Source organism: Triticum dicoccoides, chromosome 3A (assembly GCF_002162155.2).
Source record: "Triticum dicoccoides isolate Atlit2015 ecotype Zavitan chromosome 3A, WEW_v2.0, whole genome shotgun sequence".
NCBI classification, from domain to species: domain Eukaryota; kingdom Viridiplantae; phylum Streptophyta; class Magnoliopsida; order Poales; family Poaceae; genus Triticum; species Triticum dicoccoides.
In genome coordinates, this window is record NC_041384.1 from 626,236,867 (window position 1) to 626,251,428 (window position 14,562).

The 14,562-nt window shown below is 45.5% G+C and overlaps 1 long non-coding RNA gene across 1 annotated transcript; it reads right to left on the reverse strand.

Annotated features, from left to right (window-relative positions):
• Positions 1 to 2,326: 2,326 nt before the first annotated feature.
• Positions 2,327 to 13,817, reverse strand: LOC119272366. Its single transcript, XR_005134738.1, has 4 exons — positions 13,304 to 13,817; positions 13,013 to 13,066; positions 11,972 to 12,310; positions 2,327 to 2,535 (listed from the first exon to the last, which is right to left on the reverse strand). It is a non-coding gene; the product is annotated as an uncharacterized LOC119272366 (long non-coding RNA).
• Positions 13,818 to 14,562: the final 745 nt, after the last annotated feature.

The following is a 14,562-nucleotide window of genomic DNA, read 5'->3' on the forward strand; positions in this document are numbered from 1 at the left end:
GTAAGCAGGCGCAGATGCCAATGCGTGATGGTGCTGACGTACACTTCATAGGCACAACATGGCACCACCTTTGTTGCACATAAAAATATACAGACCAAAGTAATTATTCTTTTGATGAAAACAATATGTTTAATAAAATAAACTTTGATTGATATCACCTGGCATTTTTTTTGTCAGACAGACAAAGACGGAGCAGACCAAGTTTCAACACGCCGATAAATCCACAGTTGAAATTATGGACAACATCCAGCAACCCAGTGCTAGGTCAAATTGCCTGGCATCTTTGACGTGACTCTGGGCAAATTTTATCTCCTCATTCCTTTAAGTGGCAAAATGATAACAACACCCTGCCCGTCCTTTCCTTCTTTGTCTTTTTCTTGTTTCACATAGGGTGAACTTGCACGTTCACAGAACGTCTTGATTGAAGTACCATCGAGGCTGTGGTTTTGAACCATTAGCTCCAGCATTGGCTGTATGCTGTGTTGCAAAGGAAACGACGGTGAAGGCGGCCCACGGCACGGCAGTCAGGCCGGGTCAAGGACAGACCCAAAAGGCGGTGGGTCGGAAACTGAACAGCGACTCACGGTGCAGGAAACGACAGCGGAGGCCGGCCAAGAAAACACAACGATGATGTCTGCTCAACATGAGCAGTGGCGACTTGAGGCGGGTCCCTGGCCGTAGTGGCGGCTTAAGGTGACTCGCCGGCGACGCTAGCAGAGGTCGGCGAGGCAGGGCCGACTTGCGGTAGGGGCGGCCCAGCGCAGCGGCTCGTACAGAGGCGAGGACACAGCAGCGCCTGCTCGGAGGCAGTCGAGGTCCTGGTAGAGGAGCAGAGGACGCGACAAGGCGACGATATTGAAACCGGCGGCTCATACAGGCAGCCTTGCGGCAGAGGTGGGCGCGGGGTGCGGCGGCCCCGGCGCAACATGCAGCGACAGGAGCAGCGGCTCGGCGACTCCAACGAGGCGTGGGCAGAGGACCGCGAAGGCAGGGCCGGCGAAGGCGGTAGCTACGGCGGGTCAGGCGACTCAGATGTCCGCTCGGCCGGCTCACAGGCAGAAGCTAGAGCATCACAGGCCAGGGCCAAATCCTTGTCCACATCCCTGTCTTTCTCCGGGTCGTAGTTGCTTTGACCAATTCAACTGTTTTTTCACACGGGAGTAGCTGAATACGTCTCCTCTTGGCTTTGTTTTCTTTCTTTTGACTTGAGGTGTAAACAACGTAGTAATAGATGTTGGCTTCGATCTTCTCATGGACTAGCATGATTCAGCCTCGGAGGTGTAGTAACAGCAGAAACGCATACAGGATGCTAGGCTGCGACCGACTAGCAGATCGTCAGATGGAAGTGCATCACGGGTGGAGAAGCAACAACAGCCAAGCAGCGGTCAGGCACCCGCGTGACGCGGCGGGCGTATGCTAGGGAAGCGAACAGCCAGCCAGATCAGCCCCTCACGACATGAAATTACTTGTGAAACGGAAAAAACACGGTTGTGCGTCCGAATCTGGCAGCGCCTCGGTCTCGGCGACCCCTGTACGCGGCGGCGGCGACTTGCCAAATCAAACCAAAACAACTGTAATTTGATGATTTTGATCCATACTGACGGAACCTCCTCTGCCTTAGCTTCTCACGATGAAGCAGCGGAAAGTGATCCCGCCAAGACAGATCGCCTGGTTGCGTGTCACGGTGCACATAGACGCAATCCGGCTCTACTTCATCTGAAAATCGCGAACTTCTCAAAACCCTGGAAAGAACCCTCCAAGAACTCAACACCACCGTGCACAGGCCCCACGGTGGGCGCCAACTGTCGTGGAATTAACACGGCAGACACTACAAGAAACGTGTTAATACATGACGGTACTCGTCCGTCACGCATCAGTGCAAAACTGTCATGGGTGCCCATCGATGATGGATTTGTATTCCATCATGTATATCGCGTCATAATTTGACATCAGGTCTTCCATGACAGTCCTTGGCCGTCATGGATCTGCCCCCAAGCCCGCCCAGCCCAAACCAGGCCCAGCCATTCATGATGGAACAAACTGTCACAGGACCAACGCCACATAGGATTTCTGATCGACCAATTGGAATGACGTGGCTGCCTACGTGGACATCATTTTTCGTCACAGAAATCGTCATGGATTTAGGCGCAATTTTAATTTCATCCAGCAAACATCTCCCGCACCAATTTTGAACCAATACATTTTTTAGCATGATGCATTACACAAATTATAATACCAAATCTGGGCCAAGACAAAGTGTGATCATATATTACACGGATATTCAATATGCAACCATGCATTGGTATCTACACCACATCAGTTAACAAAATCCTCCATGAAATGATAATTTACATAATATATTGACAAAATATATCACACAACAAGGTTAGGAACTAGTACAATCCAATTTACAACAACAGAACATATGATACTATTGAGGTTGTTATTCAGGTCTTGTCATCGGCCCTCCTGATGGTAAGTATCATGTCATAGCAGATTGTGATGGCCATCACCAAGCCCGCTACCAAATCGTACCTAACATATTTACTGTTGGGGAACGTAGCAGAAATTCAAAATTTTCCTACGTATCACCAAGATCTATCTATGGAGAGACCAGCAACGAGGGGAAGGAGAGTGCATCTACATACCCTTGTAGATCGCTAAGCGGAAGCGTTCAAGTGAACGGGGTTGATGGAGTCGTACTCGTCGTGATTCAAATCACCGATGATCAAGTGCCGAACGCACGACACCTCCGCGTTCAACACACGTACAGCCCGGTGACGTCTCCCACGCCTTGATCCAGCAGGGAGAGAGGGATAGGTTGAGGAAGACTCCATCCAGCAGCAGCACAACGGCGTGGCGGTGATGGAGGAGCGTGGCAATCCTACAGGGCTTCGCCAAGCACTACTCAGGAGGAGGTGGAGTTGGAGAGGGGGAGGGCTGCGCCAGAACTTCGTGGTGAAGCTCCCATGCGCCTCCCCACTATATATAGGGGTGGAGGGGCTGGTTTCTTGCCCTCCAAGTCCATTGGGGCGTTGGCCAAGGTGGGAGGAAAGAAATCCCATCATTTCCTTCCCCACCGATTGCTATCCCCCCTTTTTAGGGATCTTGATCTTATCCCTTCGGGATATGATCTTATTCCTTCTAAGGGGGGATCTTGGAGCGCCTTGACCAGGGGTGTGGGGCCTTGCCCCCACTACCCAAGTTCATGTGGGCCCACCTGCATGGGTGGGCCCCACTCCGAAACCTTCTAGAACCTTCCCGGTACAATACCAAAAAATCCTGAACATTTTCCGGTGGCCAAAATAGGACTTCCCATATATAAATCTTTACCTCCGGACCATTCCGGAACTCCTCGTGACGTCCGGGATCTCATCCGGGACTCCGAAAAACATTCGGTAACCACATACAAACTTCCTTTATAACCCTAGCGTCATCGAACCTTAAGTGTGTAGACCCTACGGGTTCGGAAGACATGTAGACATGACCGAGACGTTCTCCGGCCAATAATCAACAGCGGGATCTGGATACCCATGTTGGCTCCCACATGTTCCACGATGATCTCATCGGATGAACCACGATGTAAAGGACTTAATCGATCCCGTATACAATTCCCTTTGTCTAGCGGTATTTTACTTGCCCGAGATTCGATCGTCGGTATACCGATACCTTGTTCAATCTCGTTACCGGCAAGTCTCTTTACTCGTTCCGTAACACATCATCCCGTGATCAACCCCTTGGTCACATTGTGCACATTATGATGATGTCCTGCCGAGTGGGCCCAGAGATACCTCTCCGTTTACACGGAGTGACAAATCCCAGTCTCGATCCGCATAAAACAATAGATACTTTCGGAGATACCTGTAGTGCACCTTTATAGTCACCCAGTTACGTTGTGACGTTTGATACACCCAAAGCACTCCTACGGTATCCAGGAGTTACACGCTCTCATGGTCAAAGGAAGAGATACTTGACATTGGCAAAGCTCTAGCAAACGAACTACACGATCTTTGTGCTATGCTTAGGATTGGGTCTTGTCCATCACATCATTCTCCTAATGATGTGATCCCGTTATCAACGACATCCAATGTCCATAGCCAGGAAACCATGACTATCTGTTGATCACAACGAGCTAGTCAACTAGAGGCTCACTAGGGACATATTGTGGTCTATGTATTCACACGTGTATTACGATTTCCGGATAATACAGTTATAGCATGAATAAAAGACTATTATCATGAACAAAGAAATATAATAATAACACTTTTATTATTGCCTCTAGGGCATATTTCCAACAGTCTCCCACTTGCACTAGAGTCAATAATCTAGTTCACATCGCCATGTGATTAACACTCACAGGTCACATCGCCATGTGACCAACATCCAAAGAGTTTAATAGTGTCACTAAACTAGTTCACATCATCATGTGATTAAGACTCAATGAGTTCAGGGGTTTGATCATGTTTTGCTTGCAAGAGAGGTTTTTAGTCAACGGGTCTGAACCTTTCAGATCCGTGTGTGCTTTACAAATCTTTATGTCATCTCCTAGATGCAGCTACCACGCTCTATTTGGAGCCATTCCAAATAACTGTTCTACTTGGAGCTATTCTAAATTGTTACTCCATTATACGTATCCGGTATCTCTACTCAGAGCTATCCGGATAGGTGCTAAGCTTGCATCGTCGTAACTCTTTACGTCGAACTCTTTATCACCTCCATAACCGAGAAAATTCCTTAGTCCACTAGTTACTAAGGATAACTTTGACCGCTGTCTGTGATCCCTTCTTGGATCACTCTTGTACCCCTTGACTAACTCATGGCAAGGCACACTTCAGGTGCGGTATACAGCATAGCATACTGTAGAGCCTATGTCTTAAGCATAGGAGACGACCTTCGTCCTTTCTCTCTATTCTGCCATGGTCGAGCTTTAAGTCTTAACTTCGTACCTTACAACTCAGGCAAGAACTTCTTCTTTGACTGATCCATCTTGAATACCTTCAAGATCATGTCAAGGTATGTGCTCATTTGAAAGTACCATTAAGCGTTTTGATCTATCCTTATAGATCTTGATGCTCAATGCTCAAGTAGCTTAATCCAGGCTTTCCATTGAAAAACACTTTCAAAATAACCCTATATGCTTTCCAGAAATTCATTTCTGATCATCAATATGTCAACAACATATACTCATCAGAAATTCTATAGTGCTCCCACTCACTTCTTTGGAAATACAAGTTTCTCATAAACTTTGTATACACCAAAATCTTTGATCATCATCAAAGCATACATTCCAACTCCGAGATGCTCACTCCAGTCCTTAGAAGGATTGCTGGAACTTTGCATACTTATTAGCATCTTTCGGGATTGACAAAACCTTCCGGTTGTATCACATACAACCTTTCCTCAAGAAAATCGTCGAGGAAACAATGTTTTGACATCCTATCTGCAAGATTTCATAAATAATGCAGTAATCGCTAATATAATTCCAACAGACTCTTAGCATCGCTACAAGTGAGAAAGTCTCACCATAGTCAACTCCTTGAACTTGTCAGAAAACATCTTAACGACAAGTCGAGCTTTCTTAAGGGTGACATTTACCATCATCGTCCGTCTTCCTTTTAAAACCCATCTGTACCTAATAGCCTCACGACCATCAAGTAGTTCTTTCAAAGTCTACACTTTGTTTTCATACATGGATCCTCTCTCGGATTTTATGGCCTCGAGCCATTTATCGGAATCCGGGCCCACCATCGCTTCTCCATAGCTCGTAGGTTCATTGTTGTCTAGCAACATGACCTTCAAGACAGGATTACTGTACCACTCTGAAGTAGTACGTATCCTTGTCACCCTACGAGGTACGGCAGTGACTTGATCCGAAACTTCATGATCACTATCATAAGCTTCTACTTCAATTGGTGTAGGTGCCACATGAACAACTTCCTGTGCCCTGATACACACTGGTTGAAGTGATGGTTCAATAACCATATCAAGTCTCCACCATCCTCCCACTCAACTCTTTCGAGAGAAACCTTTCCTCGAGAAAGGACCCGATTCAAGAAACAATTCATATTGCTTTCGGATCTGAATTAGGAGGTATACCCAACTGTTTTGGGTGTCCTATGAAGATGCATTTTATCCGCTTTGGGTTCGAGCTTATCAATCCTGAAACTTTTTCATATAAGTGTCGCAGCCCCAAACCTTTAAGAAACGACAACTTAGGTTTCTCTAAACCATAATTCATACAGTGTCATCTCAACGGAATTACGTGGTGCCCTATTTAAAGTGAATGTGGTTGTCTCTAATGCCTAGCCCATAAACTATTGTGGTAATTTGATAAGAGACATCATGGTATGCATCATATCCAATAGGGTGCAGTTATGATGTTCGGACACACCATCACACTATGGTGTTCCAGGCTGTATTAGTTGTGAAACAATTTCCACAATGTCTTAATACTGTGTGCCAAAACTCGTAACTCAGATATTCATCTCTATGATCATATCATAGACATTTTATCCTCTTGTCACAATGATCATCTACTTCACTCTGAAATTACTTGAACCATTCAATAATTCAGACTTGTGTTTCATCAAGTAAATATTCTCAACATCTACTCGAATCATCTGTGAAGTAAGAACATAACGATATTCACTGCATACCTCAGCACTCATTGGACTGGACACATCAAAATGTGTTACTTCCAACAAGTTGCTATCTTGTTCCATCTTACTGAAAACGAGGCTTTTCAGTCATCTTGCCCATGTGGTATGATTTGCATATCTCAAGTGGTTCAAAATCAAGTGAGTCCAAATGATCCATCTATATGGAGTTTCTTCATGCGTATACACCAATGGACATGGTTTGCATGTCTCAAACTTTTCAAAAACGAGTGAGTCCAAAGATCCATCAACATGGAGCTTCTTCATGCGTTTTACACCAATATGACTTACATGGCAGTGCCACAAGTAAGTGGTACTATCATTACTATCTTATATCTTTTGGCATGAAAATGTGTATCACTACGATCGAGATTCAATAAACCATTTATTTAGGTGCAAGACCATCGAAGGTATTATTCAAATAAATAGAGTAACCATTATTCTCCTTAAATGAATAACCGTATTGTGATAGACATAATCCAATCATGTCTATGCTTAATGCAAACACCAATCTCGGTGGTAGAGGGAGCGTGCGATGCTTGATCACATCAACCTTGGAAACACTTCCAACACATATCGTCAGCTCACCTTTAGCTAGTCTCCTTTTATTTCGTAGCTTTTTTATTTCGAGTTACTAACACTTAGCAACTGAACCGGTATCTTAATACCCTGGTGCTACTAGGAGTACTAGTAAAGTACACATTAACATAATGTATATCCAATATACTTCTATCGACCTTGCCAGCCTTCTCATCTACCAAGTATCTAGGGTAATGCTGCTCCAGTGGTTGTTCCCTTTATTACAGAAGCACTTAGTCTCGGGTTTGGGTTCAACCTCGGGTTTCTTCACTGGAGCAGCAGCTGATTTGCCGTTTCATGAAGTATCCCTTCTTGCCCTTGCCCTTCTTAAAACTAGTGGTTTCACCAACCATCAACAATTGATGCTCCTTTTGATTTCTACTTTCGCGGTGTCAAACATCGTGAATACCTCAAGGATCATCATATCTATCCCTGATATGTTATAGTTCATCACGAAGCTCTAGCAGCTTGGTGGCAATGACTTTGGAGAACCATCACTATCTCATCTGGAAGATCAACTCCCACTCGATTCAAGTGATTGTTGTACTCAGACAATCTGAGCACAAGCTCATCGATTGAGCTTTCTCCCTTAGTTTGCAGGCTAAGAAAATCGTCGGAGGTCTCATACCTCTTGACGTGGGCACGGGCCTGAAATCCCAATTTCAGCCCTCGAAACATCTCATATGTTCCGCGACGTTTCGAAAACGTCTTTGGTGCCTCTACTTAAACCATTTAACTGAACTATCACGTAGTTATCAAAACGTGTATGTTCGATGTTCGAAACATCCACAAACGACGTTTGGGGTTCAGCACACTGAGCAGTGCATTAAGGACATAAGCTTTCTACTGTCCGCATAATTGCTACTATCAACTTTCAACTATATTTTCTCTAGGAACATATCTAAAACAGTAGAACTAAAGCGCGAGCTACGACATAATTTGCAAAAGGTCTTTTGACTATGTTTAGGATAATTAAGTTCATCTTATGAACTCCCACTCAGATAGACATCCCTCTGGTCATCTAAGTGATTACATGATCCGAGTCAACTAGGCCATGTCCGATCATCACGTGAGACGGACTAGTCATCATCGGTGAACATCTTCATGTTGATCGTATCTACTATACGACTCATGCTCGACCTATCGGTCTCCGTGTTCCGAGGCCATGTCTGTACATGCTAGGCTCGTCAAGTTAACCCTAAGTGTTTTCGCTGTGTAAAACTGTCTTACACCCGTTGTAGGTGAACGTAAGAATCCATCACACCCGATCATCACGTGGTGCTTAGAAGCGACGAACTGTAGCAACGGTGCACAGTTAGGGGAGAACACTTCTTGAAATTTTTGTAAGGGATCATCTTATTTACTACCGTCGTCCTAAGTAAACAAGATGCATAAACAAGATAAACATCACATGCAATCAAATAGTGACATGATATGGCCAATATCATTTTGCTCCTTTTGATCTCCATCTTCGGGGCTCCATGATCATCATCGTCACCGGCATGACACCATGATCTCCATCATCATGATCTCCATCATCGTGTCTTCATGAAGTTGTCTCGCCAACTATTACTTCTACTACTATGGCTAACGGTTAGCAATAAAGTAAAGTAATTACATGGCATTGTTCAATGACACGCAGGTCATACAATAAATAAAGACAACTCCTATGGCTCCTGCCGGTTGTCAGACTCATCGACATGCAAGTCGTGAATCCTATTACAAGAACATGATCAATCTCATACATCACATATCATTCATCACATTCTTCTTGGCCATATCACATCACATAGCATACCCTGCAAAAACAAGTTAGACGTCCTCTAATTGTTGTTTGCATGTTTTACGTGGCTGCTATGGGTTTCTAGCAAGAACGTTTCTTACCTACACAAAACCACAACGTGATATGCCAATTGCTATTTACCCTTCATAAGGACCCTTTTCATCGAATCCGTTCCGACTAAAGTGGGAGAGACTGGCACCCGCTAGCCACCTTATGCACCAAGTGCATGTCAATCGGTGGAACCTGTCTCACGTAAGAGTACGTGTAAGGTTGGTCCGGGCCGCTTCATCCCACAATACCGTCGAAACAAGATTGGACTAGTAATGGTAAGCATATTGCACAACATCAACGCCCACAACTACTTTGTGTTCTACTCGTGCAAAGAATCTACGCAATAAACCTGGCTCTGATACCACTGTTGGGGAACGCAGCAGAAATTCAAAATTTTTCTACGTATCACCAAGATCTATCTATGGAGAGACCAGCAACGAGGGGAAGGAGAGTGCATCTACATACCCTTGTAGATCGCTAAGCGGAAGCGTTCAAGTGAACGGGGTTGATGGAGTCGTACTCGTCGTGATTCAAATCACCGATGATCAAGTGCCGAACGCACGGCACCTCCGCGTTCAACACATGTACAGCCCGGTGACGTCTCCCACGCCTTGATCCAGCAAGGAGAGAGGGAGAGGTTGAGGAAGACTCCATCCAGCAGAAGCACAATGGCGTGGCGGTGATGGAGGAGCGTGGCAATCCTTCAGGGCTTCGCCAAGCACTACTCAGGAGGAGGTGGAGTTGGAGAGGGGGAGGGCTGCGCCAGAACTTCGTGGTGAAGCTCCCATGCGCCTCCCCACTATATATAGGGGTGGAGGGGCTAGTTTCTTGCCCTCCAAGTCCATTGGGGCGTTGGCCAAGGTGGGAGGAAAGAAATCCCATCATTTCCTTCCCCACCGATTGCTATCCCCCCTTTTTAGGGATCTTGATCTTATCCCTTCGGGATATGATCTTATTCCTTCTAAGGGGGGATCTTGGAGCGCCTTGACCAGGGGTGTGGGGCCTTTCCCCCACTACCCACGTTCATGTGGGCCCCCCATGCAGGTGGGCCCCACTCCGGAACCTTCTAGAACCTTCCCGGTACAATACCGAAAAATCCCGAACATTTTCCGGTGGCCAAAATAGGACTTCCCATATATAAATCTTTACCTCCGGACCATTCTGGAACTCCTCGTGACGTCCGGGATCTCATCCGGGACTCCTAACAACATTCGGTAACCACATACAAACTTCCTTTATAACCCTAGCGTCATCGAACCTTAAGTGTGTAGACCCTACGGGTTCGGGAGACATGTAGACATGACCGAGACGTTCTCCGGCCAATAACCAACAGCGGGATCTGGATACCCATGTTGGATCCCACATGTTCCACGATGATCATCGGATGAACCACGATGTCAAGGACTTAATCGATCCCGTATACAATTCCCTTTGTCTAGCGGTATTTTACTTGCCCGAGATTCGATCGTCGGTATACCTATACCTTGTTCAATCTCGTTACCGGCAAGTCTCTTTACTCGTTCCGTAACACATCATCCCGTGATCAACCCCTTGGTCACATTGTGCACATTATGATGATGTCCTACCGAGTGGGCCCAGAGATATCTCTCCGTTTACACGGAGTGACAAATCCCAGTCTCGATCCGCATAAAACAATAGATACTTTCGGAGATACCTGTAGTGCACCTTTATAGTCACCCAGTTACGTTGTGACGTTTGATACACCCAAAGCACTCCTACGGTATCCAGGAGTTACACGCTCTCATGGTCAAAGGAAGAGATACTTGACATTGGCAAAGCTCTAGCAAACGAACTACACGATCTTTGTGCTATGCTTAGGATTGGGTCTTGTCCATCACATCATTCTCCTAATGATGTGATCCCGTTATCAACGACATCCAATGTCCATAGCCAGGAAACCATGACTATCTGTTGATCACAACGAGCTAGTCAACTAGAGGCTCACTAGGGACATATTGTGGTCTATGTATTCACACGTGTATTACGATTTCCGGATAATAAAGTTATAGCATGAATAAAAGACTATTATCATGAACAAAGAAATATAATAATAACACTTTTATTATTGCCTCTAGGGCATATTTCCAACATTTACAACAACATTAGATACCAGATAGTAGAAATAAGAGAATTAGAACAGACTTCATAAATAAATTATTTGTTATTCAAAATTCTTAAATTTTATCATGCCTACATATAAGAATAACAAAACATCTACTTTAAAACAAAAATAAACATGAGGTTGCCTAAAATTAATCCAAATAAAAGTGGGTCAAGTGAAAGTCTAGTCAAGTTGACATATAAGTGACAAGGTAATAGAACATACATCACAGAACACAAGTACTTAATAGCAGTTAAGGCCATATAAACCCGCCGAGAAAATGGCATCACTAACAAACAATATAAATGAAGCGCAACCGCTACTCATCAGCTACTTATCGAGCTGGTGGGCGTAAGCTTCAAATTTTTCATGTGTCAACAAGTATACACATGAAACTAAATGTTTATCTGAGGCACTTACAGTAGTAAAAAAATTGCGTGTCAAGTAAACTTCAAATGGCATGCAAAATAACTATGAGCCATGGCCACTAATAAATCTATAGAACAAAGTGGCAAATGGTTCTCTTAAGAGATACTAGATAGGATGTATTAGTTATTGCCCTTAACAACATGCATGATGGGGTTACTTTTAATTCAAGTGCATGAGAAGATAAATTTCACCACCAAGATCCAAGGGGCACAAACAAATTAGTAGAAAATAACACCATGGTGAAAAATGCCTAACTCAGAACTAGATAAACTAAATAGGTGCATTTCAGTAGCAGTTGAGCTGGGGAATGGAAATACTGGAGAATAATAGGAGTGGCAGTACAGAACCAACCCCTGGTTTGATCACGGAGTAGCTCCACCACAGTTATCACGGCCGCCCTCTCGAGCTTCTAGGGGCTGTTTTTTTTGCCCAGGCTAACCGTGCCAACGCACAGGCGAGCCAAAATATTGGCGCAGCTTTTCGCTACCCGCATCTCAGCCAATCGTTGGCGCAAAAATGAACTGATGAAGCGAGGGTTGCATTGGCGAGACAAAACCTGGGCTACGATCCAAGCGACGCCTGAGCCCTTTGTCAACGCCAATTATTTGGCGTGGCAGACTGGGGCTCCCAACCAAACAGCCCCCTATTGTGCGCCATGCAGCCGCACGGCTTGTATAGCACCACCTAGACCTACATCCCAAAAACAGAGATCATAATCAGGGAGATAACAGTGTTAATTTATCGTTAAAAAGGGAGAACATCAGGGAAAATAAATAGGATCAGACAGTAGACATCAACCATTGTCAGCAAAACAATTGCGGAGGGCGACCTGGCTTGGAGGCAGGGAGCACATGAGTTGAAGAAGAAATGTGTGTCACTGTTGGCAAGTGCTAGCTTGGTGTGTGCCTCTAGGTTGAGGTAGAGTGAACTAACGTGGCTTTGGTTCTAGTACTAATAGGCACACAACTAATAGTAGCAGTCCTACATGTGCTTATTACACAAATGAACAGGTTTAAACCTCTATATTATAACTGTAGGACTGCCACACTGTACCGATGTAATTTTCTTCTTAGATTCAGACTAAACCTAATTCTGGTTATATATATTCACTGAGATGCAGTTGACAATATGGATAGAAGTGTATGGATAAAATTCTAGACAGAACATGTCGCCATATTAACAATAACAGAAATCATGTCTCCTTATTATTCACTACTTGATTACATTGGTTCATACTGAATTATATTTTGATAGAAAACTAAACTGAATGCATACAAAACACTGAATTTTATTGACTTAGAGAACATAGATACATCAAACTTTCAGAAAAATATAAACTGAATTAGATCTTGGTAGAAAATTAAAGAAAATTAGATCTTGATAGAAGCCCACATAGCACAGTGTAGCCGGTTGACGAACATGTGCCTTTTGTCTCTACTGGGTACCCTGCAGTGTAAAGATACAGAGAAAATTCAGTGTTAAAGATTTAAAGATTCAGAGAGGAAACCCGGAAACACAACACACCGGCTGCTGCACACACACACATCTCACTCGTATACATGACTAGCCCTCGATAGCCGCTGCCGCCGCCATGTCAGCACACACACACACACACAACACCATAAGATTTGGAGAAGGCAGTAGCCAAGATTAAGCAATCTATTGAAGAGGGTGGCCACGCACCAGCCTTAGGCTTCGCACCTTGCCCACGAACGGCTGTTATGGGTACCAGCTTAGGCAAATGAACCTGACATGTGGTTGAAGCAGCCATGATGTCGAGGAAGCCAACAGAAGGGGCGGAAGCCACACCGGAATCCAGTGGCGGCTAGGGTACACTACGGCCTCCCGCGAGCCATTGTCCTAGACCGGCCACCACACGGTCGCTCCTCTCCGACAAGGCCAACATCGGGGGTTGAGCCCTTGCTAGATCTGCGCGCGCCCAAGACGCGGATCTCATCACTCGGGCTGCTGCCGCCGTCAAACTCGGCAGATCAGCTGCACATGCTGCAGATCAACCATCGTCGTGAAGATAGTTCCGAGGGGGAGGGGATAGCCGGAAAGGTACACAATGGTGTGTGGGGGTGATGGTTGCCACTAGGATTGCGAGTGAAGGAAGGCCGGGAGAGGCCGGGGAGGTGGGGATTGGGTCGAGGAAGGAAATACAGAAAGGAGTGGATCTGGGGGAAGGAAGAAGATGATGGGGCGGCGGGGGAGGGAGAACGAGATGGGGGCAGGGAGAGGCTTAGGGTTAGATTTTATATGAGGAATGGGTTAGACGGGCTCTAGCGGGCTTCGGCAGGCTTTGGGGCCGTACTAGGCCGGTTCATGATGGATTCCCAGAACGTCACGAGAAATCCGTCATGTATTAACTGATTTCTTGTAGTGAGATGTCCTAGTGTAAGGACTTAGTCGCGAGGCCAACGCATCTATGTGGTAGCTTGTAGGGGTTGAGTGGAATCAAGAGACGCAACACACAAGACGAGGATTTAGACAGCTTCGGGCCCCGGGAAACATCATCCGGTAATAACCCTACATGCTGTTTGTGGCTAGGTCTCATTATGATTATGAGGAAGTCGCCGTAAGCCGGCTCTCCTCTTGGTGTCTAGCCCTAGATATTGTTTCTTGTTGCTTGTCCCTCTTTGGGGAGCCCTGCCCCTCCTTATATAAGTTAGAGGGGCGGGTTACATGTGGAGTCCTAGTAGGACTAGGATTAGTCTATCTTCTCTTACAAGTTGATTACAAGTCTGGGTCTTGCTTCCTCGTAAAGGAGATATTCCTCATGCCTTTTCTCTTAAGCCGGCCTACCATAACGTAGCTGGCCTTCTGGGCTTTGAGCCTCTTGGGCCCCCGGGTCTTGTCGCTCCTTTGATCTGCTTGCCAGGTCACCCATAAGTCGCCAGGCTCGGGCGGGTCACTTAGTGAGTCGTCCAGTCAGGCGGGTC